At 44.7% G+C, this 24,767-nt stretch overlaps 1 long non-coding RNA gene across 1 annotated transcript; it reads right to left on the bottom strand.

Moving 5' to 3' along the window:
* Nucleotides 1-6,035: 6,035 nt before the first annotated feature.
* On the bottom strand, nucleotides 6,036-7,441 carry LOC121280958. The gene is made up of 2 exons (XR_005943775.1): nucleotides 7,187-7,441; nucleotides 6,036-6,870 (listed from the first exon to the last, which is right to left on the bottom strand). It is a non-coding gene; the product is annotated as an uncharacterized LOC121280958 (long non-coding RNA).
* Nucleotides 7,442-24,767: the final 17,326 nt, after the last annotated feature.

Raw genomic sequence — 24,767 nt, 5'->3', positions numbered from 1 at the left:
GCCCTGTTCCTCATCCACACAGGGAGCAAGTACCTCGTACCTGTTGGACACGGTCAAGAGCTGAGGCTCCTCTGTTCCTGAACACAGGATCCCTCTACCTGCCTCACTTGCAGTCTTACCCTGACCACTGACCGAATTTGAGGTACTTAATCTACCGGGTATGACCGCCTCCTGAAACAAAGCATCCAGGTAACTCTCCCCCTCCCGGATGTGCCGCAGCATCCGGAGCTCGGACTCCAGCTCATCAATTCTAAGCTGGAGTTCCTCCAGCAACCAACGCTTGATGCAGATGTGGTCACTGCAGTTCGCAATGGGGACTGTGGAGACTATGCTCATTTTCTCTTGAATATATAAGTTTAATGGGTGATCTAATTTGAGATGTTTAAGATGTTTAATGGAGTTGATAGGATAGATAACTAGAGGGAATCCATCTCCTCAGATGGAGAAGTTCACTACAAGGGGACATAAAATTAGAGCTAGACTGTTCAGGGATGATGTCAGAAAGCACTTCTTCACGCAAAGGGTAAACGGGGAGGCGATGGCATAGTGGTAATGTCATTGACTAGTGTTCTAGAGATCCATGGGACTTGGCTCTGGGGACCTGAGTTTGAATCGTGTCACGGCAGCTGGTGGAATTCAACAAAAATCTGGAATTAAAAGTCTAATGACGACCATGAAAGCATTGTCGACTGTTGTAAAATCCCATCTGGCTCACTGGTACACTTGCCTATATCAATTGAGGCACAGATTACAAAAGTAGAGAGGTCATGTTGGAGTTATTTAGAACCTTGGTGAGGTCACAGCTGGAGTACAGTTCTGGTCGCCATATTATAGGAAGGATGTGATTGCACTGGAGGGGGTGCAGAGGAGATTCACCAGGATGTTGCCTGGGATGAAACATTCAAGTTATGAAGAGAGGTTGGATAAGCTTGAGTTGTTTTCGTTGGAGCAGAGAAGACTGAGGGGCGACCTGATCGAGGTGTACAAGATTATGAGGGGCATGGACAGGCTGGATAGGGAGCAGCTGTTCCCCTTAGTTGAAGGGTCAGTCACGAGGGGACATAATTTCAAGGTGAGGGGCAGGAGGTTTAAAGGGGATGTGAGGAAAAGACTTTTTACCCAGAGAGAGGTGACGGTCTGGAATGCACTGCCTGGGAGGGTGGAGGAGGTGGGTTGCTTCGCATCCTTTAAAAAGTACCTGGATGAGCACTTGGCACGTCATAACTTTCAAGGCTATGGGCCAAGTGCTGGTAAATAGGATTAGGTAGGTAGGTCAGGTGTTTCTCACTTTTCGGTGCAGACTCGATGGGCTGAAGGGCCTCTTCACTGTGTGATTCTGTGAATCTGAATATCCTTTTAGGGAAGGAAATCTGCCATCCTTACCTAGTCTGGCCTACATGTGAATCCAGACCCACAACAATGTGGCTGACGCTTAAATGCCCTCTGAAATGGTCTATAAGCCACTCAGTTGTATCAAACCACTATTCAAAAAAGGAATGAAACTGGACGGACCACCAGGCTTCAGAAACAACAACAGCAAACTCAGCCCTCTTGACCTTGCAAAGTCCTCCTTACTAACACAAAAACAGAATTACCTGGAAAAACTCAGCAGGTCTGGCAGCATCGGCGGAGAAGAAAAGTGTTGACGTTTCGAGTCCTCATGACCCTTCGACCCTTTTTCTAGGTAATTCTGTTTTTGTTTTGGATTTCCAGCATCCGCAGTTTTTTTGTTTTTAACCTCCTTATTAACATCTGGGGCCTAGTGCCAAAATTGGGAGAGCTGTCTCACAGACTAGTTAAGCAACAGCCTGACATTGTCTCTAAGTTATGATTCTGTGAAGAAGACTATGTCCCAGACACCACGCTCACTGTCCCTGCGTATGCCCTGTCCTACCGATAGGACAGACCCAGCAGAGGTGGCAGCACAGCAGTATACACTCATTGAGGATGATGGGAGTCCTCAACATCGATCCCAGACCCCATGAAATCTCATGGCATCTGGTCAAACACGGGCAAGGAAACCTCCTACTGATTACCACATACCACCCTCCCTCAGCTGATGAAACAGTACTCCTTGATGTTGAACATCACTTGGAGGAAGTACTGAAGGTGGCAAGGGCGCAGAATATACTCTGGGTGGGTGACTTCAATGTCCATCACCAAGAGTGACTACCGACCGAGCTGGCCGAGTCCTAAAGGACATAATGACTAGACTGGGTCTACAGCAGGTGGTGAGGGAACCAACAAGAGGGAAAAAAATTCTTGACCTCATCCTCACCAAACTGCCTGCTGCAGATGCCTCTGTCCATGAGGAGTGACTATTGCACAGTCATTGTGGAGATAAAGGTCCACCTTCACATTGAGGATACCCTCCATCCAGTGTGGCACTATCACCAGGCTAAATGGGATAGATTTTGAATAGATCTAGCAACTCAAGACTGGGCATCCATGAGGCACTGTGGGCTATCAGCAGCAGCAAAATTGTACTCGAGCACAATCTGTAACCTTACGGACTGGCATATCCCCCACTCTACTATTACCATCAAGCCTGGTTCATTGAAGAGTGCAGGAGGGCATATCAGGAGCAGCACCAGGTATACCTAAAAACGAGGTGCCAAACTGGTGAAGCTACAACACAGGACTACTTGTGTGCCAAACAGCATAAGCAGCATGCGATAGACAGAGCTAATCAATTCCACAACCAACGGATCAGATCTAAGCTCCTAAGTCCTGCCAGATCCAGTCGTGAATGGTGGTGGACAAGTAAACAACTCATTGGAGGTGGAGGCTCCACAAATATCCCCACCCTCAATGATGGAGGAGCCAAGCACATCAAAAGAAAAGGCTGAAGCATTTGCTACAATCTTCAGCCAGAAGTGCCAAGTGGATGATCCATCTCGGCCTTCTCCAGAGGTCACCAGCATCACAGATGCCAGTCTTCAGCCATTTCAATTCCTAATATCAAGAAATGGCTGAAGGCACTGGATACTACAAAGGCTATGGGCCCTGACAATATTCTGGCAATATTACTGAAGACTTGTGCTCTTGAACTTGACGCACCCCTAGTCAAGCTGTTCCAGTACAGCTACAACACTGGCATCTACCCAGCTGTGTGGAAAATTGCCCAAGGTTGTCCTGTAGACAAAAATGCAGGACAAATCCAACCCAGCCAATTACCGCCCCATCAGTCTACTCTCATTCATCTGTAAAGTAAAAAGGGGTCATCAACAGTGCTATCAAGCAGCACTTGCTTAGCAATAACCTGCTCACTGATGCCCAGTTTGGATTCCGCCAGGGCCACTTAGCTGCTGACCTCATTACAGCCTTGGTTCAAACATGGACTAAAGAGCTCAACTCCCAAGGTGAAGTGAGAGTGACTGTCCTTGACATCAAGGCCGCATTTGACAGAGTGTGGCACCAAGGGATCCTAGCAAAACTGGAGTCAATGGGATTCAGGGGGAAAACTCTCTACTGGTTGGAATCATACCTAGCACAAAGGAAGATGGTTGCGGTTGTTGGAGGTCAGTCATCTCTGCTCCAGGACTTCACTGCAGGTGTTCCTCAGGTTTGTGTTCTTGGCCCAACCATCTTCAGCTGCTTCATCAATGACCTTCTTTCCAGCATAAGGTCAGAAGTGGGGATATTCGCTGATGATTGCACAATGTTCAGCACTGTTCGTGACTCCTCTGATACTGAAGCAGTCCATGTTCAAATGCAGCAAGACCTGAACATTATCCAGGCTTGGGCTGACAAGTGGCAGGTAAGATTTGCGCCACACAAGTTCTCAGACACCTCTCAATGTTAATGGCCCCGCTCTTATCACACTCCCTCACTGTTCTATTAAACAGAGGATATATAAAGATCTAAAGGAATATGAAAAGAAAACTCTGGTCACATAAGTTGCAAACACTCAAGTACATAGGAACAGGAGTAGGTTGCCCAGCTACTCATGCCTGACATACCATTGAATTGGATCATGGCTGATTTGTACTTGTTGTATGAAATGGCTGTCTAATAACCTTATAAAATCTTAACTAAAAACATTAAATGCTGGAAATACTCTATTTCCAGCATTTTCTGTTTTTATTTCATATTTGCAGCACTTGCTGCATTTTGCTTTTATAAAATCTTAAACTGTTTTATTAAGAAAGATTCTATACCAGTCTGCTGGGCTGGCACAGGTCAGTATAATCCTCTCTGCCAAGAACATGGCTCTAGCACTGGCCCTGGCACAATCCTGATAAGGTTGGATCTCATGTCCCATATCTAAACCAACTGTCTTAGTAAAGGTTAAACAGGATGCCGTAACATGCCATAAACCACAAGATAAGTTCATGGTCTTCTGACTGAAATGGGAAGGATCTGCTTTGTAAACCTGTCCTAACGAACAATGTGATTGTCTCACACCATTCACCAGCCCCTAGAAATAAAGCATGTAAATGGGCTTTTGGGAGGAACATAAACTACTTCAGACAAAGAGCCTCTCGATTGGGATCTATGCCATTTTGGTTAGCTCAAGAAGACACTGCCACCACCAGCTACGGAGATCAGCATCCCCCTGCTTCATCCCTACGTTTGTCCAATTCAGGACCAGTGAAACATTCTGAGGAGACTGCCACTGTCAGCTATGGAGATCAACATCAATTGCTTCATCTGTCCATTTGTCTGATCCAGGACCAGTGAACTGTTCTCACCTGTATGGGTTGTTGTCTTTTCTACCTATTTAGCTTATGTATCATGTCTAAACTGTGGCTTCTTAATAAAATGATTTAAATTCACCCCAGATTTCGACCTCCCCTTTTGAGTAACCTGTGACTCCCAGGCCAAATCTTACAACTACACTGGCTTTAGATATGGAACTTTATGGGATGTTTGGAAAGATAGGGAGTGCCCAAAAGCCATTGTGTTATTATGTTTTTTTGTTCAGCCATTACAGATATGGTTTTTTCCCTAAACCATTCAACTCCGAAAATCTGAAAAGTGGTGCTACACTACCCTGACCTGCCTTCCACAGCAAATATTCCTCATTCATAAGTTTCAGCTTTGCCCTGGACTTTAAAAAGTATTCACTGTGGGAAGGAGTGATGAGCAAGAGGGGCTAAGGGTTTAGAACAATTAAAGTTGTGAGTGCCAAGGGATACAAAGAAATGATCAGAGATCTCCTTGACTCTGACTGAGACAGCACAGCCACATAGGCTTCATCCGTTCATTTTGAGTGGAAGTCTAAATTTGCCCCCATTCTGTCTAGAGGTAACAATAGCTAGGGTTTTGTTATCAATGAGGCTAAGGCATAAAGACAGAGATCACAAATCAGACCACAACAGTTGTGCAGATTTTAAAAATTTATTGCAAACTGCAGAGAATCACAGTATCAAACAACTCAGAATTATTAGGCACTTTACAGCCTTCCGGACTGAATATTGAATTCAACAACTTTAGGTCGTGAGCTCCCTCCCCCATCCCCACCCCCTTTCTGTTTCCCCCTTCCTTTTTCTTCCAATAAATTATATAGATTTTTCTTTTCCCACCTATTTCCATTATTTTTAAATATCTTAAAATCTTTTATGCTCTCCCCACCCCCACTAGAGCTATACCTTGAGTGCCCTACCATCCATTCTTAATTAGCACATTCGTTTAAATAATATCACCAACTTTAACACCTATGTGTTCTTTTGTTCTGTTGTTGTTGACATCTTTTGATGATCTGCTTCCATCACTGCTTGTTTGTCCCTACAACCACACACCCCCTCCACTTCTCTCTCTCTCCGCCCCCCCCCCCCCCCCCCCCATCACCACATACACACACACCTTAAACCAGCTTATATTTCAACTCTTTCTTGGACTCGAACTCAAGTTCTGTCGAAGGGTCATGAGGACTCGAAACGTCAACTCTTTTCTTCTCCGCCGATGCTGCCAGACCTGCTGAGTTTTTCCAGGTAATTCTGTTTTTGTTTTTTAACTCAGAATTATTGCAAGGTTTATTCACAGTAGAATTGTTATGCATATGTAAGATAACCTGGCACTCATAGAGGATGAAATATTAAAAAGTGTTTTTACTGGCGATACTTTGTACATTTAAAAGTTTGCTTACAGTATACGTTTCCTCGTGAATAGCTACTTTTAGTTCATACAAAGTCAAAATAGTTATCTGACTCATTAAACCAACATTTCACATTAGTATCAATACAGCGCAATACTAATTTAAATTCAAACATCTTATTCAATGAGTATAAAATATCTCAGATGAAACGTAAATTCTCGAAATCCACAACAGATTTGCCAGATAAAGTGTTAACTGTTTTACTTCAAATTTTTTCCCCCACAAGCAAAAATCTCATCTTTGTCCACTGGGCTCAAGAAAGGTGTTGTTATGGTCGACTTTACAATTTAACATTCAGCCATTGCAATTTTACAAACGTGTGATACAACATAAACCTTCGTTTTACAATGTTTCGCACCTTTTGCTCTCTAGCGTGTAGTATTCAGTCTAATCCTCCAGTAGGTTGATCATTCATCTCATGAAACAAGTTCCTCTCAATTATTTTTTAACCCTTCCCCATTTGACAACCATATGCGTTCTTGACAAGCTGTGCCATCCGCACATGTCCGGACTTGACTTCTTCCAAAGACCAAACGAATCCTATTTGAGTGAGCCAATCTCGGTCTAGAAAGCCGGTAAAGAAAGCTGAGACCACGTTTTTTTAAACCATTTTTGGTGTTGTAACCTTGGGTTAATTTCGATGTGCCTCGGCACGGCTGCTCAGGTAGACTGTTGAAACACTTTGAACGTGTTCAACATGAGCTGGAGGAAGTTAAACACATCTCCAATATTCCTCAGCTCCAATGCACATTCCTTGACAGCCTTCGGATCTGAAAGCAGCAAAAACAATAGCAGGTTGGTTTAATTTTCTGTCCAAAATCAATTATTTTTTAACTAAACCTCAGTAATTGACGGCACTGCATATTTTAAAAAATCCCCTACAGCTTATTCCATCGCTGTTCTCGCGACTTGGTTTCATTATTAAAGATATTTGTTTCGCAATTAGAAACGTTTATGCGAGCAGACGCGCTTCGGATTTACTATGCCCCAGCGTCAACTCCGACTGGAGCAGCCCAACTCACAACTATCGCTTACAGTGCAAGGCCAGTGAATCCCACTTAGGGGGGCTGAACTGAGGACACTTACCCTTGCAGGGAGTGGGCCGTGGGCGGCCAGGGTGCTTTGCTGCGGAGCCCAGGCGAACTTTCATTCTGCCTGTGGGGTCTGGACTATTTCAGTTGTGTCGGACGGGCGGCAATGTGAAGCGCGCTGCTCGATGGCTTCTCCTGTGTTGTTGAGACACACTCAGTGCCTTTATACCTTGAAGCCGGGGAATCCCAGAGACACAGCACCCAAGCAACAGCAGCCACGCAAAGCTGCCTGTCAATGAATGTAACAAGGAAGCTGGCCGCTTATCTTAAGGAGGGTTTATATTTAGACTTTCTACGTATTTCAAAACGTCATTTCTGTCTTGTCATACTTGTTTTTGCGGCCTGGGCTCTTAATAATCCTTATATGGACAGACATATAGAGCGAATTAAATACAAAAGCCTGAAGTGATTCAATTTATTTTAGATTTTAAAAACAAGTTTAAAGTTATTCTTACCTGCCTTAATCACTGTGCTCCTTTTTTAATAGGACACCCTGAACCCAGTCAATGTCACCTCCCTGGTTTCTCAGTTAATTAGACTGGCCGGTATGAAAATGAGTCTCTACTGCCAGCTCCATGTTCTTGCCATCCATTTTTTGACCACTTGCAGTCTTGATGTCCAATTTAACCCCAAACCAAGCTTCTTACCCAAGTGCTCACCATCACAAAGAACATCTGCTTCCACCTTGGGGAGATGGTAAGGTAGTGATAATGTCACTGCCCCAGGGTAATGCTGTGGGGGCGTGAGTTCAAATCCCACCATAGAACTGATAGAATTTAAATTCAACCAGTGGAATCTGGAATATAAAACTAGTCTCAGTAATGATGACCAAGACATTGTCAATTGTCATAAAAAACCCATCTGGTTCACTAATGTCCTTTAGGAAAGGAAATCTGCTTTCCTTATCCCGTCTGGCCTACGTGTACCTCCAGACCCGCAGCAACGTGGTTAACTTCTAACTGCCCTCTGAAATGGCCTAACAAGCCATTTAGTCCAAGGGCAATTAGGGATGGGCAACAAATGCTGACCTTGCCAGAAATGCTCACAACCATTAAAAGAAAAAAGAACTCAGCATCAGCTCCATCTTTACCTCAACCCATCTTCCTGTGAACGGTGAAATCCTCACTGATGCCATTGTCACTTCCAACCTCAACAATTCCAATTCTCATTTGGTCAGCTTTTTTACATTCATTTACAGGTGTAGGCATCGCTGGATAGGCCAGCATGTATTGTTTATTGCCCATCCCTAATTGCCCTTGAGAAGGTGGTGCTGAGCTGCCTTCTTGAATCTCTGCAGTCCACGTGGTTTAGGTACACCCACTGTGTTGTTGGGGAGGGAGTTCCAGGATTCGACCCAGCGACAGTGAAGGAACAGCAATATATTTCCAAGTCAGGATGGTGTGACTTAGAGGGGAACTTCCAGGTGGTGGTGTTCCCATGTATCTGCTGCCCTTGTCCTTCTTGATGGTAGTGGTTGTGGATTTGGAAGGTGCTTTCTAAGGAGCCTTGGTGAGCTCCTGTCGTGCATCTTGTAGATGGTACACACTGCTGCTGCTACTGTCTGCTGATGGTGGAAGGACTGAGTGTTTGTGGATGTGGTGACAATCAAGCAGGCTGCTTTGTCCTGGACAGTGTAAGACTTTTTGAGTGTTGTTGGAGCTGCATTCATCCAGACAAGTGGAAGGTTTTCTATCACATTCCTGACTTGTGCCTTGTTGATGGTGGACAGGCTTTTGGGAGTGAGGAGGTATGTTACTTGCTGCAGGAGTCCTAGCCTTTGGCCTGCTCTTGTAGCCACATTATTTATATGGCTAGCCCAGTTTAGTTTCTGGACAATGGTAACCCCCCCCCCCTGGATGCTAATAGTGGGGGATTCAGTGATGGTAATGCCATTGAACAGCAATGGGCAATGGTTGGATTCTCCCTTGTTGGAGATGGTCATTGCCTGGCATTTGTGTGGCGCAAATGTTACTTACCATTTGTCAACCCAAGCTGGGATATTGTCCAGGTCTTGCTGTATTTGGACGTGGACTGCTTCAGTATCTGAGGAGCCGTGAATGGCCGTGGACATTGTGCAATCATCAGCGAACATCCCAAATTCTGACCTTATGATGGTAGGAAGGTCATTTATGAAGCAGCTGAATATGATTGGGTCGAGGACAGTACCTTGAGGAACTCCTGCAGTGATGTCCTTGAGCTGAGATGATTGACTTTCAGCAACCACAACCACCTTCCTTTGTGTTAGCTATGACTCCAATCAGCAGAGAGGTTTCCCCATAATTCCCATTGACTCCAGTTTTGCTCGGGCTCCATGATGCCACACTTAGTCAGATGCTGCCTTGATGTCAAAGGCAGTCACTCTCACCTCACCTCTGGAGTTCAGCTTTTTTGTCCATGTTTGGAACAAGGCTGTAATGAGGTCAGAAGCTAACCCAAAATGAGGTCAGAAGCTAACCCAAACTGAGTGTAAGTGAGCAGGTTGTTGCTAAGCAAGTGCCACTTTATAGCACTGTTGATGACCCTTTCCATTACTTTTCATCATCCCGATGTTCCTGATGCCACAATGTTTCAAACTTAAAATGATCATCCTATTGTTTGAATCACTTCAAGGCCTTGCTTTTCCCTATCTCTGTGACTTCCTCCAGTCCTTCAACTCTCTGCCAACCCACATTTTCTGTCTCCTGGCCTCATGCCTCCTGGTGAACTTCACCAATTTTCAGCTTTGCCTTCACTTCTCTAGACCGCATGTGCTGGAATTCTCTCCTTAAACCCCTCGGCTTCTTCATTCATTATCTTAAGACCCTGAAATCTACTTCTTTAAAACTTTTGGTCATCCTTCTTAACATCTTCTGTGGTTCAGGTTTTTTTTTGATTGAGGCACATTGGAATGGTTTACTTTATTAATGGTATTGCGTATTTGCAAATTGGTGCTGAAAATCGTTCTCATAAATCCAGCAAGATTTTTTAAAAATTCAACAAACTGCTCAAGGACCTCAAGGACATCCAAGGGATTTTTTTAATGTAACTGGAACTGTTTCTTTTAAGCTGATTAAGAATAACTTGTATTTATATAATGTCTTTAACATAATAGAACATACCAAGGCCCTTCACATGTGCGTATCAAGCAAAATTTGATACACAGCCACATAAAGAGATACTAAGGTAGATGGCAAAATGCTTGATCAAAGAAGTAGGTTTCAAGGGTCGTCTTTGAGGAGAGAGAGGTGGAATATTTTGGAGAGGCAGTTTCAGAGCTCAGTACCAAAGGCAGTTGAAGGCGCAAATTAGGGATGTGTAAGGGGTCAAAATTGGAGAAGTACAGAGATCTTGGAAAGTTCAGGGGCTGAAGAAGATTACAGAGATAGGGAGGGGACAAAACCATGGAGGAATTTAAAAACAAAAAGATGAAAATTTTAAAATCAAGGTGTTGCTAGACAAATGTAGTTCAGTGAGCACAAGCATGATGGGTGAATGGCACTTGGTGAGAATAAGCATATGAGCAGCAGAATTTTGGAAGAGCTTGAGAATATGGAGGACTCTCAAGGTGGAAAGCAAACTGAGAGAAAAGTGGATTTGTCACATCTTGAATTAACTTGAGTGTTTCAACAGGAGATGACCTGAAGCAGGGGAGGAGGTGGATGGTGTTATGAATGTGAAAGTAGATGATCTTGGTGGTTAGGGAATGGAGTTTGTAGTGGTGATCGAAAACATTGGCTTTGGTTTTCTCGGTATTTAATCAAAGGAAATCAGAAGTGAGCAATCTTTTGTTTCTACTGTAAGTCATTCCTGGCTCAAATGTCTAGCATCTGACTCTCAAGAAATTTGACTAACCCTTATGACTGACAACCACAATTGATCACAGTGTCACAGATGAAACAGGTCAGTGTCACAACACAGAAGCTTCAAGACTAAAGAGTAGTTTTGTTAGGATGAGCAGATTGAAAGGAAGAAGATACCCAAGGAACAAAAGGCATTTTGGAAGATCCCTCTGATCCGTGGACTCTAGGTATGGTTCTTGGTTATTGGACAGACTATAGTCATACTCTGGTTTTTGCTTAACACTTGTTTGTTAGTATTACATCTAAACAGGTTACGGAGTAGGCATGTTGCTTCTGGACATGATCTCAGTGATACATCTTCATCGATGTTATAGATTTGCATATCCCTTCTGTTAACCCTTCGTACTACAAAGGGAAGCAAAACCAGTATATTACCTGGCTTACTCTAGTCAAGTCACTGCACTTACAGTGCTGCTTTGCTGCAGTATTGGGTGGGTGGGGAGAAAGGGTAGGTGGGGGAGTTGGCATTTCCACTTCCCAAAGATGCCATAAATACTTCTGGTATATCATCTGGTGCGGTGAGAGTGACTGCTCTTGACATCAAGGCAGCATTTGGCCAAGTGTGACATCAAGGAGCCCTAGCAAAACTGGAGTCAATGGGAATCAGGGGGAAAACTCTCCACTGGTTGGAGTCACACCTAGTTCAAAGGAAGATGGTTGTGGTTGTTGGAGGTCAGTCATCTCAGTTCCAGTACATCACCGACGGGGTTCCTCATGGCAGTATCCTCGGCCCAACCATCTTCAGCTGCTTCATTAAAGACCTTCCATCAGTTGTAGGTGACTGGAAGCCAGTGTCCAGTGGTGTACCACAGGGATCTGTGCTCGGTCCCCTATTATTTGTCATTTATATAAATGACATAGATGACTATGTGGGAGGTAGGATTAGTAAGTTTGCAGATGACACAACGATTGGCTAGGTGGTTGACTGTCTTGGGCTACTGAAAGATATAGACAGGATGGTCAAATAGGCAGATAAGTGGCAGATGGAACTTAACCCTGAAAAGTGTGAGGTGATACACTTTGGAAGGAGTAATTTGACAAGAAAGTATTCAATGAATGGCATGACACTAGGAATTTCTGAGGAACAAAGGGAACTTGGCGTGTGTGTCCATGGATCTCTGAAGGCGGAGGGGCATGTTAGTGCAGTGGTGAGAAAGGCATATGGGACACTTGCCTTTAGGCATAGGTTACAAAAGTAGGGAGATCATGTTGGAATTGTATAGAACGTTGGTGAGGCCACAGCTGGAGTACTGTGTGCAGTTCTGGTCGCCACATTATAGGAAGGATGTGATTGCACTGGAGGGGGTGCAGAGGAGATTCACCAGGATGTTGCCTGGGATGAAACGTTTAAGTTATGAAGACAGATTGGATCTATTTGGGTTGTTTTCATTGGAGCAGAGAAGACTGAGGGGCGACCTGATCGAGGTATACAAGATTATGAGGGGCCTGGACAGGGTGGATAGGGAGCAGCCGTTAGTTGAAGGGTCAGTCACGAGGGGACATAAGTTCAAGATGAGGGGCAGGAGGTTTAAGAGGGATGCGAGGAAAAGCTTTTTTACCCAGAGGATGGTGATGGTCAGGAATGCACTGACTGGGAGGGTGGTATAGGTGGGTTGCCTCACATCCTTTAAAAAGTACCTGGATGAGCACTTGGCACATCATAACATTCAAGGCTATGGGCCAAGTGCTGGTAAATGGTATTAGGTAGGTAGGTCAGGTGTTTCTCATGTGTTGGTGCAGACTCGATGGGCCAAAGGGCCTCTTCTGCACTGTGTGATTCTGTGATAAGGTCAGAAATGGGGATGTTCGCTGATGTTTGCACAATGCTCAGAACCATTCCTGACTCCTCAGGTACTGAAGCAGTGCATGTCCAAAGGCAGCACAACCTGGACATTATTGAGGCTTATGCTGGCAAGAGGCAAGTAACATTTGTGCCTAACAAATTCCAGGCAATGACCATTTCCAATGAGAGAGAATCTAGCCATCACCCCTTGACATTCAATGGCATTACCATCGCTGAATCCCTACTATCAACATCCTGGGGGTTACCATTGACCAGAAACTAAACTGAACTAGCCATATAAATACTGTGACTACAAGAGCAGCACAGAGACTAGGAATCCTGCGACGAGTAACTCACCTCCTGACTCCCCAAGACCTGTCACCATCTACAAGGCACAAGTCAGGACTGTGATGGAATTCTCCCCACTTGCCTGGATGAGTGCAGCTCCAGCAACACTCCAGAAGCTTGACACCGTCCAGGCCAAAGTAGCCTGCTTGATTGGCATCCCATACACAAACATTCACTCCCTCCACCCCTGACGCACAGTAGCAACTGTGTACTATCTACAAAATGCACTGCAGGAACTCACTAAGCCTCCTGAAACAGCACCTTTCAAACCCACAACCACTACCATCTAGATGGACAAGGGCAACAGATACATGGGAAAACCACCAACTGGAAGTTCCCCTCCAAGCCACTTACTATCCTGACTTGGAAATGTATCACCGTTCCTTCATTGTCACTGAGTCAAAACCCTGGAACTCCCTTCCTAACAGTACTGTGGGTGTACCTACACCACATGGACTGCAATGGTTCAAGAAGGCAGCTCACCACCACCTTCCCAAGGGCAATTGGGATGGGCAATAAATGCTGGCCTAGCCAATGATGCCCACATCCTGTAAATGAATTAAAAAATCATCTACAAAGTTCAACATCACTGCCTCTAGAACTATATCCAAACCAATGATAAATGGTGTGAACAGAATTAGCCCCAAGAACTGAATCCTGAAGAGCACCGCTGGAAAAACAACAGCCCTTAATCCCCTTCTAATTAACTTCCATATCCAGTAATCTTCTCTGATAAGCTGCAATGTGACACCTTATCAAAGGCAATTCTAAAGTTCATCTGCACCACAACCACAGTCTCTCCCCACCTACCATGTTTGCTACTTCCTCAAAGAATTCCAACAAGTTTGTTAAGCATGATGGTCTCTATTTAAATCAGTGCTGGCTACTTCAATTTTCTCTTTATCTAGATATTAAAGACTCATTTTTTTCTTACAATGATTGTTAATATAACTGGCCTGTAATTAGCCTGATTAGCTCTGTCATCCTTTATAAATATAGGTATTATATTGGCCATTTTCTAGTGATATAGTTCATTCAGGAAGTCTGAGTTGTTGTGCCAACATGGACTTTGAAGATATGGACAATGACAGTAGAGGCACCAATATTTTTTCCATCACATGGCTGACCAGGAACCTCACCCACTCTTACCACCAGCCATTGACAGGTGTTGGACGGATGTACAGATTGATACTCAAGCTGTTGGCCACATAATGGACACACCTACCTTGGCTATTGAGGCCTGGGACTCAAACCTGGAGTTTCTGGCCTAGAAGCAGAGATGCTACGCACTGCAGCACAAAACTTCAGTTCTCCAATGTGCATCCACATTCAATAGAGGCCTGAGATATAACGTTTCGGGCCTCATCAACTCCCTCGCTCATCTCTTTTAGGATCCTGGAATTATTTCATCAGGCCCTGCGACTCTTTTTTGGGCTTAATTGACTTATCTATATTTTCCTTTTATCCAACATAATATAACTCAAAAGCAAAATGCTCTGGATGCTGGAAAACTGAAATAAAAACTGAAGATGCTGGCAATACTCATGCATCAGGCAGCATTAGTGGAGAGAGAAACAGAGTTAACATTTCAGGTTGATGACCTTTTATCAAACCTAGCAAAAGCCTTAGAATCATAGAATAATTTACGGCACAGAAGGAGGCCATTTGGCACATCAAGACTTTGCCAGATTGCTTGCCCAACTAACAGCCCACCGGCTGCAATGTGGCCCCTGGATTCCGCCTTCCAAACTTGTTGGATTTCTATTTGAAAAGTGCTGTAAAGCTGCACTAAAAGCTTATCAGCAGCAAAAGCAGAGAGAAATCAGCCTGTGATTGGACGAGCAGCAAACAGTGGGAAGGTAAGTTCTAGGGCCTGGTGCACAAGGGAGCTAGAGTGAGGCACGAGGGAGCCGAAGCGGGGCCCAAGCGAGCCAGGGAAGGGCATGAGGGAGCCAGGGCAGGGTCCACATGTCAGCATGAGAGAGTGGAGGCTGTGGGAGAGTGTGGGGGAGAGATAGTATGAGGGGGAAGAAAAAGAGATTGTGAGGAAGAGAGAGTATGAGGGAGAAAGAGGGAGAGAGTGTGAGGGCGGGTGAGCTGCCAGGGGAGATAATTGAAGATGGCATTGTCCCTCAAGATAGTGACAATGTGCAGTGCTCTATGATGTTTGCAAATAAGGGTTTGTTCTTCTCAGCAGCAGCATTCAACCCCTTGCAAGGTCTTAGGACATCACCTTAACTCATCAAGGCTGCTTAGACAGCACCTTCCAAACCTGACCTCCACCACCTAAAAGGACAAGGCCACACACCCTCCTGACTTGGAAAATATATCACCATTCCTTCACTGTTGTTGGACGTCACGAAAGTATAATAATTCTCACAATATTATTGTGAGTTATTGTAAAAGCAGGTTAGTAGCGGGGTTGTGTTACCGTCTGGATATGTAATTTAATTACATTTTGTAGCCAAGCGAACTGCAGGTTGAAGTTATCAAAAGAAGTAAGATGTAGAGGTGTCTTTAATATGTTCATGAGTAAACATGGTTGGGGTCTTAGCATGGAAGGTGTAAAGGGAGTTTGCATTTTTAGATAGAAAGGGGGGTTTGGTTTTCAAAGGGATCTCAGTCTGTTTACAAATAGCCAGACCAGCAAGTTAAGGAATGTAGGTCTGGCAGCATCGGTGGAGAAGAAAAGAGTTGACGTTTTGAGTCCTCATGACCCTTCAACAGAACTGATTGAATATTAGTAGAGGGGTGAAATACAAGCTGGTTTAAGGTGGGGGTGGGGTGGGGGGGAGAGAAGTGGGGGGTGTGGTGTGGTTGTAGGGACAAGCAAGCAGTGATGGAAGCAGATAATCAAAAGTTGTCACAGACAAAAGAACAAAGAGGTGTTGAAGGTGGTGATATTATCTAAACAAATGTGCTAATTAAGAATGGATGGCAGGGCACTGGTGCAAGGTACAGCTCTAGTGGGGGTGGGGTGGAAAGACTAGCAGGGCATAAAAGATTTAAAAATAATGGAAATAGGTGGGAAAAGAAAAATCTATTTAAATTATTAGAAGAAACAAAAGGAAGGGGGAAGAAACGGAAAGGGGGTGGGGATGGAGGAGGGAGTGCAAGATCTAAAGTTGTTGAATTCAATATTCAGTCTGGAAGGCTGTAAAGTGCCAAGTCTGAAGATGAGGTGCTGTTCCTCCAGTTTGCGTTGGGCTTCACTGGAACAATGCAGCAAGCCAAGGACAGACATGTGGGCAAGAGAGCAAGATGAGTGTTAAAATGGCAAGCGACAGGGAGGTTTGGGTCTTTCTTGCGGACAGACCGCAGGTGTTCTGCAAAGCGGTTGCCCAGTTTACGTTTGGTCTCTCCAATGTAGAGGAGACTGCATTGGGAGCAACGAATGCAGTAGACTAAGTTGGGGGATATGCTGCATCACTTGAAAGGAGTGTTTGGGCCCTTGGACGGTGAGGAAAGAGGAAGTGAATGGGCAGTTGTTGCATCTTTTGCGTGGGCATGGGGAGGTGCCATAGGTGGGGGTTGAGGAGTAGGGGGTGATGGAGGAGTGGACCAGGGTGTCCCGGAGGGAACGATCCCTACGGAATGCCCCCGGCGGGGTGAAGGGAAGATGTGTTTGGTGGTGGCATCATGCTAGAGTTGGCGGAAATGGCGGAGGATGATCCTTTGAATGCGGAGGCTGGTGGGGTGATAAGTGAGGACAAGGGGGACCCTATCATGTTTCTGGGAGGGAGCAGAAGGCGTGAGGGCGGATGGGCGGGAGATGGGCCCTGTCAACGACCGTGGGTGGAAAACCTCGGTTAAGGAAGAAGGAGGACATGTCAGAAGAACTGTTTTTGAAGGTAGCATCATAAGAACAGATGCACCAGCCTCCACATTCAAAGGATCATCCTTCGCCATTTCCGCCAACTCCAGCATGATGCCACCACCAAACACATCTTCCCTTCACCCCCCATCCCCGGCGGCATTCCGTAGGGATCGTTCCCTTCGGGACACCCTGGTCCACTCCTCCATCACCCCCTACTCCTCAACCCCTACCATGGCACCTCCCCATGCCCACACAAAAGATGCAGTACCTGCCCCTTCACTTCCTCTCTCCTCACTGTCCAAGGGCCCAAATACTCCTTTCAAGTGAAGCAGCATTTCACTTGCATTTCCCCCAACTTAGTCTACTGCATTCGTTGCTCCCAATGCGGTCTCCTCTACATTGGAGAGACCAAATGTAAACTGGGCGACCACTTTGCAGAACACCTGCGGTCTGTCCCAAACCTCCCTGTCGCTTGCCATTTTAACAGTCCACCCTGCTCTCTTGCCCACATGTCTGTCCTTAGCTTGCTGCATTGTTCCAGTGAAGCTCAATGCAAACTGGAGGAACAGCACCTAATCTTCAGACTAAGCACTTTACAGCCTTCCAGACTGAATATTGAATTCAACAACTTTAGATCTTGAACTCCCTCCTCCATCCCCACCCCCTTTCCGTTTCTTCCCCCTTCCTTTGTTTTTTCCAATAATTTATATAGATTTTTCTTTTCCCACCTATTTCCATTATTTTTAAATCTTTTATGCCCTGCTAGTCTTTCCACCCCATCCCTACTAGAGCTGTACCTTGTACCAGTGCCCTGCCATCCATTCTTAATTAGCACATTTGTTTAGATAATATCACCACCTTCAACACCTCTTTGTTCTTTTGTCTGTGACATCTTTTGATTATCTGCTTCCATCACTGCTTGCTTGTCCCTACTACCACACCCCACTCCCCCCCACCCAATTCTCTCCCCCCACCCCCACCTTAAACCAGCTTATATTTCACCCCTCTCCTAATATTCACTCAGTTCTGTTGAAGGGTCATGAGGACCCCAAACGTCAACTCTTTTCTTCTCCGCCGTGCTGCCAGACCTGCTGAGTTTTTCCAGGTAATTCTGTTCTTGTTTTGGATTTCCAGCATCCGCGGCTTTTTGTTTTCGTCTATAAATTAAGGAAGTTTTTTTTTGTTGTCAAGGGTTATTGACAATATAGTGACAACATGAAATACAAGAGAAAGGTAAAGTTCCAAAGACTTATGGACAATGGTATTTACACATTAAACGAGAGAATATGTGAAAATGAACAAGACATTGTAAGATCTATCAGAAGTGTGAAAAGCCTCCACTACATTAAGCTGCTGGGAAAAGCCACTTTGAATTCCACTGCCCAGGGTATTGTGTTTAACTTGCTGGATCTGTTTAAACTCTTTGTTTGCTGTTGCCTGAATGGGGGTGTAACGGCAAGCCAGATTAAATAGGGGCTTTAGAAGTTACTATAGTTCGTAGACTTATGTAAACGTTTGAAATTTTTTCTTTTGTTACTAAATGGTTAATTTACTTTTTAAAACAAACCTCTGAAGTCTTGGTGGACTGATTACTTCTGAATTCAGGGCAAGCATCTCAAAGTACATACAAATTGCAAAACCATTGTGATAGCGGGATCAAGTTTCCCTCATGGATTTGATCCACCTGGCACACATCATCTGCCATGCCATAGCATGGGTCCTGGAAAATCCTGGAACTCCCTTCTTATCAGCACTGTTGGTGTACCTGCACCACATAGACTGCAACGGTTTAAGAAGGTGGATGACCACCACCTTCAGAAGGGATGGGCAATAAATGCTGGCCTAGCCAGCTAAGCCACAATCCATGAAAAAATAATTTAAAAAACCTTAACTGAGATGAGTTACTCCTAGCCACAGAAACATAGAAACTAGGAGCAGGAGTAGGCCATTCGGCCTTTCGAGCCTGCTCTGCCATTCATTATGATCTGATCATCTAACTCAATGGCCTGCTCCTGCTTACTCCCTGTACCCTTTAATCCCTTTCACCCCAAGAGCTATATCTAACTCTTTCTTGAAAACATACAATGTTTTGGCCTCAAAACGAATTCCACAGGCTCACCACTCTCTGGGTGAAGAAATTTCTCCTCATCTCAGTCCTAAATGGTCTAACTCGTATCCTCAGACTGTGACCCCTGGTTCTGGACTCCCCTACCATTGGGAACATCCTTCCTGCATCCATCCTGTCTAGCCCTGTTAGAATTTTATAGGTTTCTATGAGGTCCCTCCTCATTCTTCTGAACTCCAGCAAATATAATCCTAACCAACTCAATCTCTCCTCAAATGTCAGTCCCTCCATCCCAGGGATCAGTCGGGTAAACATTTGCTGTCTCCCTCTATAGCAAATTCATCCTTCTTCAGATAAGGAGACCAAAACTGCACACAATATTCCAGGTGTGATCTCATCAAGGCCCTGTATAATTGCAGCAAGACATCCCTGTTCCTGTACTCGAATCCTCTCGAATTCTGCTGCACCTGCATGCTTACCTTCAGCGACTGGTGTACGAGGACACCCAGGTCTTGTTTCACATTCCCCCTTCTCAATTTATAGCCATTCAGATAATAATCTGCCTTCCTGTTTTTGCTACCAAAGTGGTAGCCTCCCATTTATCCACATTATACTGCATAGCCTCCCATTTATCCGCATTATACTGCATCTGCCATGCATTTGCCCACTCACTCAGCTTGTCCAAATCACACTGAAGCATCTCTGCATCCTCCTCACAGCTCACCCTCCCACCCAGTTTTGTGTCATCTGCAAATTTGGAGATATTACATTTAGTTCCCTCATCTAAATCATTAATATATATATTGTGAATAGCTGTGGTCACAGCACCGATCCCTGCAGTACTAGTCACTAGTCACTGCCTGCTATTTGGAAAAAGACCCGTTTATTCCTACTCTTTGTTTTCTGTCTGCCAACCAGTTTTCTATCCATCTCAATACACTACCCCCAACCCCATGCGCTTTAATTGTACGTGCTAATCTCTTATGTGAGATTTTGTCGAAAGCCTTCTGCAAGTCCAAATAAACCACATCCACTGGCTACCCCTCATCAACTCGACTAATTACATCCTCAAAAAATTCCAGTATATTTGTCAAGCATGATTTCCCTTTCATAAACACATGCTGACTCTGTCTGATTCTGCCACTGTTTTCCAAGTGCTCAGCTTTTAAATCTTTTTTCTGTTTTCTCTCTACCTCCCTTTTTAAATAGTGGGGTTACATTAGCTACCCTCCAATCTGTAGGAACTGTTCCAGAGCCTATAGGGTTTCGGAAGATGACCACCAATTCATCCACTATTTCTAGGGCCACTTCCTTCAGTACTCTGGGATGTAGATTATCAGGCCCCGGGGATTCATCGGCCTTCAATCCCATTAATTTGTCCAACACCATTTCCCTCCTAATGCTGATTTCCTTCAGTTCCTTCCTCTCACTAAACCCTGTGTTCCCCAACATTTCTGGTATGTTGTTTGTGTCCTCCTTTGTGAAGACAGAGCCGAAGTATATGTTTAGTTGGTCAGCCATTTCTTTGTTCCCCATTATAAATTCCCCTGTTTCTGACTGTAAGTGACCTACATTTGTTTTCAACAATCTTTTTCTCTTCACTTACCTATAGAAATCTTTACAGTCAGTTTTTATGTTCCCTGCAAGCTTACTCTCGTATTCTATTTTCCCCTTCTTAATCAATCCCTTGGTCCTCCTTTGCTGAATTCTAAACTGCTCCCAATCCTCAGGTCTTGTTTTTTTTTAGCCAATTTGTATGCCTCTTCCTTGGATCTAATACTATCTCTAATTTCCATTATAAGCCATGGTTTGGCCACATTTCCTGTTTTACTTTTGCGCCAGACACGAATAAAGAATTGTTGCAGTTCACCCATGTGCTCTTTGAATGTTTGCCATTGCCTATCCACTGTCATCCCTTTAAATAATGTTTCCCAATCCATCATAGCCAACTTGCACCTCATACCAACATAGTTTCCTTTTTTAAGATTCAGGACCTTAGTCTCAGAATCAACTATGTCACTCTCCATTTTGATGAAGAATTCTCTCATATTATGGTCGCTCATCCCCAAGGATGAGGCCTCGCACAACTAGATTGCCAATTATTCCTTTCTCATCTGTCTGCTTGCACACGAGCAGGGGAGAGACCTCATCCTGAGTGAGACATAGCCAGACTGAGTGTGAGTATTGGCAATTTTGTACACAGTGGGAATTCAGTGCAGAGGGGAAGAGGTGCTCTTTGCATTTTTTCTTTGCTATCCAACTTCTTAAATCTTCAGAGAGTGGTCTTACCCTGCTGCAGCAGTAGAGGCTACAAGGGAGAGGAATGAATGGTAAGTAATAGGTAATGTCAGGTAAGTATTTACTACTTTTATCGCAAATAGTTTAAGGTCTTTTTGTGGTTTATAATTTGTATATTCTGTAGTAACAAGGATCAGGAAAGAAGGGCCCTTAAGTAATTGATTTAAAAGGTTTAATTTAAAGGGATAAGTCATGGCAGCAGAGCTGAAAGCCGTGGTGTGCTCCTCGTGCTCCGTGTGAGAAGCCGGGAACATTTCCAGTGCCTGGGACCAGCATGTGTGCAGGAAGTATGTCCAGCTGCAGCTCCTGGAAGCTCAGGTTTCAGAGCTGGAACTGTGGCTGGGGTCACTGTGGAGCATCCACGAGTCTGAGAACATCGTGGATAGCACGTTTAGAGAGGTGGTCACACCACAGATGAAGACAGACAGCAGACAGAGCCAAGCTTCTGGCACCACAAGCAACCTGTCTATACATGAGGGGAGGAAGGGAGGAAGAGTAGTAGTAATAGGGGATTCTATAGTCAGGGGAACAGAGAGGCGCTACTGTTGCTGTCAACGTGACTGCAGGATGGTGTGTTGCCTCCCTGGTGCCAGGGTCCGGGATGTCACTGAATGGCTGTAGGGCATCCTGAAGGGGGCGGGTGATAAAGCAGAGGTCATGGTACATGTTGGTACCAATAACATAGGTAGAAAAAGGGATGAGGTCTTGTATCAAGAATTCAGGGAGTTAGGCAGTAGACTAAAAAGTAGGATGTTTCTGGTTGTAATCTCTGGATTACTCCCAGTGCCACATGCGAGTGAGCTTAGAAATAGGAGAATAGTGCAGAACAATAGGTGGTTTATGAGTTGGTGCAGGAGGGAGAGTTTTAGATTCCTGGATCACTAGGACTGTTTCTGGGGAAGGTGGGACCTGTACAAGCAGGACGGTCTACATCTGTTCAAGAGCGAGACTAACATCCTTGTGGGCTGGTTTGCTGGTGCTGTTGGGAGGAGTTTAAACTAATTTGGCAGGGGGAGGGGACACAGAATGTTAGCAGAATAAGGACACATCATAATACAGTAAAACAATCAAGTCAGAGGGAGTACAGCTGCATAAAGTTTCAAGGGAGTAAGGCACGGCTGGATGGCCTTGACTTTAATGCCAGGAGTATATGAGTTAAGGGTGAGGATTGACATGGTGGAAATGTGATATAGTAGTCATCACTGAGATGTGGTTGAGGGAGGAGCAGGATTGGCAGCTCAACATTCCGGGATATAGAATCTTCAGGCGAGACAGGGGAGGGGGTAAAAGAGGAGGTGTTTCATTATTAGTTAAGGAGTCAGTTACTGCCGTAAGGAGAGATGATATCTTGGAGGTGGCATCGAATGAAGCTTTGTGGGTAGAGCTTAAGAATAAAAAAGGGGCAGCCACATTGTTAGGTGTTTATTATAGACCCCCAGATAGTCAGCGGGAAATTGAGGAGCAAATATGTGCACAATTTGTGGGGGTGTGTAAAAACAATAACAATAGGTGATTTCAACTTTCCCAACATTAATTGGGATAGACATAGTGTTAAGGGCTTGGATGGAGTGGATTTCCTAAAATATGTACAGGAGAACTTTTAGATCAATATGTAGAGGGTCCAACAAGGGACGGCGCCGGGCTGGACCTAATTCTGGGGAATGAAGCCGGACTGGTGGCTAAGGTGGTGGTGGGGGAGCATTTTAGTGATAGCGTCCACAACAGGGTACAATTTAAGCTTGTTATTGATAAAGAAATCGACAAGTTGCAAAAAAATGTTTTGGATTGAGGGAGAGCGTATTTTAGTAAAATAAGGCAGGATCTGGCCAAGGTAGACTGGGAACAGAAGAGCAGTGGGGGGGCGTTCAAAAAGAAATTGGAAGGGTACAGGCTCAACATGTTCCCTCTAGGGTGATAGGAAGGAGTAAGAAGCCCAGAGAACCATGGATGACCAGAGATATTCAGCTTACGATGAAAAGGAAAAGAGAGGCTTTTAGCAGGTACGAGGGGAGCAATTCAGTGGAAGCATTAGTGCAGTACAGAAAGTGCAAGGTGGAGCTTAAGTAAGCAATTCGGAGAGCAAAGAGGGGATATGAGAAAGCTCTGGCAGGTAAAAGTATGGAAAATCCCAAGATATTCTATAAGTATATTAATGAGAAGAGGATAACCAGGGAAAGATTAGGGCCCTTTAGGGACCAAGGGGGCAATCTATGGGTGGATCCAGAGGACATTGGTAGAGTGTTGAATGAATACTTCACATCTGTCTTTACCCAAGAGAATGAGGATGAAGGTATGGAACTCAGGGAGAGAGACTGCAAGGTTCTTGAGCAAATTGATCTCGGGAGTAACAAGGTATTGAAAGTGTTGGCAGGTTTAAAAGTGGACAAATCTCCAGTTCCGGATGATTTGTGTCCCATGCTGCTGAGGGAGGCCGGGGAGGAGATTGCAGGGGTTCTGACCCAAATTTTTAATTCCTCTCTGGCCAGGGGGGTGGTGCCAGAGGACTAGAGAACAGCTAATGTGGTTCCACTATTTAAGAAGGGTTGTAGAGATAAGCCAGTGAACTACAGACCAGTGATTCTCACGTCAGTGGTAGGGAAACTATTGGAGAAAATTCTGAAGGAGAGAATCTATCTCCACTTGGAGAGGCAAGGTTTGATCAGGGATAATCAGCATGGCTTTGTCAGAGGGAGGTCATGCTTAACAAATTTGAATTTTTTGAGGGGGTGACTAGGTGTGTAGATGAGGGTAGTGCAGCTGATGTAGTTCGTATGGATTTCAGCAAAGCCTTTGACAAGTTTCCACATGGGAGACTTATAAAGAAGGCAAATGCACATGGGATACAGGGTAATTTGATAAGATGGATTCAAAATTGGCTTAGTTGTAGGAGATAGAGGGTGATGACAGAAGGATGCTTTAGTGATTGGAAGCCAGTGTCCAGTGGCATACACAGGGATCTGTGCTCGGTCCCCTATTATTCGTCATTTACATAAACGACGTATATGACTATGTTGGATTAGGATTAGTAAGTTTGCGGATGACACAAAGATTGGCTGGGTGGTTAACAGTGAGATTGAGTGTCTTTGGCTAATATAGACGGGATGGTCAAATGGGCAGATAAGTGGCAGATAGAATTTAACCTTGAAAAGTGTGAGATGATACACTTTAGAAGGAGTAATTTGACAAGGAAGCATTCAGTGAACAGCATGACACTAGGAAGTTTTGAGGAACAAAGAGACCACGGCATGTGTGTCCATAGATCTCTGAAGGCAGAGGGGCATGTTAGTGGGGTGGTGAAAAAGGCATATGGGACACTTGCCTATATCAATCGAGGCATAGATTACAAAAGTAGGGAGGTCATGTCAGAGTTGCATTGAACCTTGGTGAGGCCACAGCTGGAGTACTGTGTGCAGTTCTGGTCACCAC

Source organism: Carcharodon carcharias, chromosome 1 (assembly GCF_017639515.1).
Source record: "Carcharodon carcharias isolate sCarCar2 chromosome 1, sCarCar2.pri, whole genome shotgun sequence".
NCBI classification, from domain to species: Eukaryota; Metazoa; Chordata; class Chondrichthyes; order Lamniformes; family Lamnidae; genus Carcharodon; species Carcharodon carcharias.
This window is presented reverse-complemented; position numbering and strand designations above follow the sequence as displayed.